Genomic DNA, 4,621 nt, shown 5'->3' with positions numbered 1-4,621 from the left:
TTAGATGTATACCTGCTTATACCTTTTACATCTTCTTTCTAAACTCTGCCTTTAAAAATGTCCCTCTTCATCTTAGTACCTATAACTTTAGACCCAACTTGTCTGCGATGAATTTTGCCATTCCGGCTTTCTCTTTTGCATGGTATCTCCTCACCTGATACATTCTCAATCCCTTTTGCATTTTAAGTATTTTTCTTGAACAGCGTGGATCTGTAACCCCCTGATAGGTGCTTTAATAGAAAAAGTCAGTCTGTACACATTTAAATTAATGATAAACAGTCATGATTTTATTCCTTCCATCTTATTTTGTTTGTTTTTATTTTCCCCATTTTTGATGTTTTTAATCAAGTTCATTCTTTTTCTACTTGATAAATATAGAAGTTCTTTGCATTTTTCGATGACAGCTTAATTGAGATATAATGCACAGGCCATACCACTCACCATCTAATGTGGACAATTTAATGGCTTTCACTATAGTTAACTATACTATACTGAACTACCTACACATTTTCATCATCCTCAAAAGAAAACTTTAGCCATCACCACCAGTCTTAGGCAACCGCTAATCTACTTTCGGTCTCTGTAGATTTAGCTATTCTGGAAATTCCATATAAATCAAATTATGCAGTATGTGGTCTTCTGTGACTGACTTCTCTCAATCAGCAGAATGTTTTCAAGGCTCCTCTGTGTCGTGGCACATATCAAAATTCTATTCCTTTTCAAGGCTGAATAATATTCCACTGGCTGGGTGGATCACATTTTATTTATCTCTTCATCAGTTGATGAACATCTGGGTTGTTCTCACCTTTTCCCTATTACAAATAAACCCTAAACCTTCATGCACAAGTTTTTGTGTGGGCATAGTTTTTTTCTTGGCTCTATACACAGGAGTGATATTGGTGTGTCATATGGCAACTCTGTGTTCTGCATTTTGAGGAGCTACTAAACCATTTCTAATGTGGCTGCGCTATTTTCCAAGCCCACCAGCAATTTACAGGTTCCAGCTCTTCACATCCTTCCAACACCTGCTTTTGGGTTTTTTGATAGTAGCCATCCACGAGGGTGGGAGGTGGTATCTCACCATGGTTTTGATTTGCATTTCCCGAATGATTAGTGATGTTGAGCATATTTTCACGTGCTTATTGTCCCATATATTTTATATATACCTTATATGTATCTTTAAATATATATATTTCATATTTTATTTATATTTAAATACATATTTAAGAATGTAAATATATTTACATAAATATGTTTATATAAATATGTGATAATGTAAATTATATTTATATATACATTTATATATTAATGTATACATTTGGATATTGGAGAAATGTATATTCAAGTTCTTTGCTCATTTTTTTAAAAGATTTTATTTATTTATTTGAGAGAGATTTATTGAGAGAGATCACAAGCAGGCAGAGAGGCAGGCAGAGAGAGAGAAGCAGGCTCCCTGCTGAGCAGAGAGCCTGATACGGGGATTGATCCCAGGACTCCGAGTTCATGACCTGAGCCGAAGGCAGCAGCTTAACCCTCTGAGCCACCCAGGCGCCCCTCTATGCTCATTTCTTAACTTGGTTGTCTTTTTATTTGAGTTGTAAGAATTCTTCACACAGTCTGAATGCATGTTCCTTATATATGACCTGCAAATATTTTCTCCCATTTAGTGGCTTGTCTTTTGACTTTCTCAATGGGGTCCTTGGAAGCACAAAACTGGGATATTTTGGTTGAGTCCCATTTATTAATTATTTTTTTTAAGTTGCTTGACTTTGGTGTTTGGCTGAGGAGCCGTTGTTAGATTCAAGACCACTAACATTTACCTTTGTGTTTTCTTCTGAAAACTTTATCATTTTACTTTATTTTTATTTTTTTAAAAGATTTTATTTAGATAATGAGAGAGAGCATGAGCGAGGAGAAGGTCAGAGGGAGAAGCAGACTCCCTGTGGAGCTTGGAGCCTGATGCAGGACCCGATCCGGGAACTCCGGGATCATGACCTGAGCAGAAGGCAGCCGTCCATCCAACTGAGCTACCCAGGCATCCCGAACTTTATCATTTTAATGCTTACATTTATGTCTTTGATGCATTTGGGGTAATTTTCTCTGTATGGTGTGAGGCAGGACTCCTGTTTCATTATTTGCATGTGGCTGCTTGGGAGTAAAATACTGTTCTTACCCCCCATTGAATTGTTTGGCACCCTTGTCAAACATTAGTTGACTGTAATTTATTTTCCTTTTTTTTTCACGTGCCATGTATATTATATTTCTAGGAAAAAGGAAATCCCAGGATTTTCCCTCCTGCCTGGATTCCTCCTTCTTCATGGTGCATGATGCCAGAAGAATTTTTTCCCATGCAGTGAAACCAAACTGAGGGGATGGAAATATTCTGCCACTTTTCTAGATCTTTCAGTTATACAAGTCTAGGGCTGGTCATGCCACACTTGTTTAACTTGCCCGTGAGGTTCACAGCAGTTTTCCCAGCTCTGTGGTCATCAATAATTTCAAATTTGCCAATGTACTCATGCTTCGTCATCACACAGTGAGGAAACGGGATGATGACTTTGGTGCATGGCCTCCTAAGAACCTGGCCTTCGCCCCCCCTTTCAGCAGTGTTAATGTTCTTGAGGGCATCTGTGGGACATTTGTTCACACTGTTACTGCGGCACGGAAAGATAACAGAAAAACCTTTATTCCCTTTTATTAATATTTGGTCTTGTTCTCCTTCCCTTTCTCATAACTGAATGCATATTTCCCCTCCGTCATTTGAAAACTGCATACTGTTCTCCAGCTGTTTTCCCCAGACGAGACCTTGTGTATCAAGAATCCTTATTTCACGGTTATTATACACAATCTTAAAGATTTATGACTGTCCTCTTATTTTACACATTCATACACATGAAGCACTAAATACGAACTTTATCTGAATGGCTAAATGTTGGCCAACACAGAAGCCAGTTTTAGTGGGAACTTCTAGGATAAAGATATAGTCTGAAGTTTTTGTTCTTTAAAAAAAGCCTTCATGGGGTGCCTGGGTGGCTCAGTGTGTTAAGCCGCTGCCTTCGGCTCAGGTCATGATCTCAGGGACCCGGGATCGAGTCCCACGTCGGGCTCTCTACTCAGCGGGGAGCCTGTTTCCTCCTCTCTCTCTCTCTGCCTGCCTCTCTGCCTACTTGTGATCTCTCTGTCAAATAAATAGGTAAAATATTTAAAAAAAAAAAAAAAGCCTTCATGGGGGGCCTGGGTGGCTCAGTGTGCTAAAGCCTCTTGCCTTCAGCCCAGGTCATGATCCCAGGGTCCTGGGATCAAGCCCCGCATCGGATTCTCTGATCAGTGGGGAGCCTGCTTCCCCCTCTCTCTGCCTGCCTCTCTGCCTACTTGTGATCTCTGTCTTTCAAATAAATAAAATCTTAAAAAAAAAAAAACGCCTTCAAGGGGGTTCAGAGTCAGACAGTCCCACACTTTTGGATCGACTCATGTAGCCCTAGGTCTCCTCCCGGTGCCTGTGTGTGTGTGTGTGTGTGTGTGTGCCTCTGGGTGTCTGTGTGCCTGTGTGTAAAGAGGACCTGGCAATGTCATCATGGCTGCAAATGCCCCAAGAAAGATCAGGCTGATGAGGGGTTAGCTGTCTGGTGGGCAAGTCATGTTCACAGCCCAGTTTAAGGCTGGTTAAGTGGGATCAGGTGTAGGGTCTACACCCTTCTGCCCACGGTTTATCCTGAGAGCCTGAAGGGATGGGTCCATGACCCAGGAGCGGGGCTAACACAAACAGTATCCACTAACCCTGACTCTGACACTGACTGTGAGCCTGCCCCAAAACCTCACCCAAGCCCTAACCATGACCCTGACCCTGAACATGACTGTGATCCTGACCTGAACCCTAAACCTAAACCTAAGCCTGACACTAACCCTGATGTGGACCCTGAACCTAACCTAACTCTGACATTACCGTAACCATGACTCATACCAAACCAGGACCCTGACCCTTACCTAATCCTAACCCTGATGCTGACCTAACCCTGACCCTAACCCTAACCCTGACCGTGACTGTGAGCCTGACGCTAAACCTAAACCTAAAGGTAATTCTAACCATGACCCTCTTCGGACCCTGAACCTACACCTAACGCTGACCGTGACCCTAACACTAACCCCTACCCTAAACCAAACCCTAACCCTGACCTTATGCTGTCAATCCTAACCCTAACCATAATCCTATTTCTAAATCTAACCCTAACCCCAATCCCAAACCCTACCGCCAAAACCTAACTGTGACACTGACACTGAACCGAACATTGACCCTAAACCAAAGCCTGACATTAAACCTGACCCTGGCCCTGAACTTCACCTGACCCTGACCCTGTCCCTAAACCTAACCATGACACTAACACTGACCACTACATTACCCTGTCCCTGACGGGATAGTAGACTTTAAAACCAATACCTGAACATGACCGTAAACCTGACACTGGCGCTAAACTTCACCCTGATTCTGACCAGACCATGATCATAAACCTAAACCTGACCCTAAAGGTGACGCCGACCCTGACCTGAACACTAAACCTGACCCTGACTGTGAGCCTGACCCTAACTCTAACCCTAAATGTAACTCAGACCCTGACACTAACAC

At 42.2% G+C, this 4,621-nt stretch overlaps 1 pseudogene; it reads right to left on the bottom strand.

Annotated features, from left to right (window-relative positions):
- Positions 1 to 2,263: 2,263 nt before the first annotated feature.
- LOC123394059 lies at positions 2,264 to 2,682 on the bottom strand (annotated as a pseudogene).
- Between the last annotated feature and the right edge of the window lie 1,939 nt (positions 2,683 to 4,621).

The sequence above is a fragment of the Mustela putorius genome, unplaced genomic scaffold, assembly GCF_011764305.1.
Source record: "Mustela putorius furo isolate JIRA1106 unplaced genomic scaffold, ASM1176430v1.1 tig00001218_pilon_pilon_pilon, whole genome shotgun sequence".
NCBI classification, from domain to species: Eukaryota; Metazoa; Chordata; class Mammalia; order Carnivora; family Mustelidae; genus Mustela; species Mustela putorius.
The sequence above is the reverse complement of the archived record's forward strand: the minus strand, read 5'-3'. Positions and strand labels throughout refer to the sequence as shown.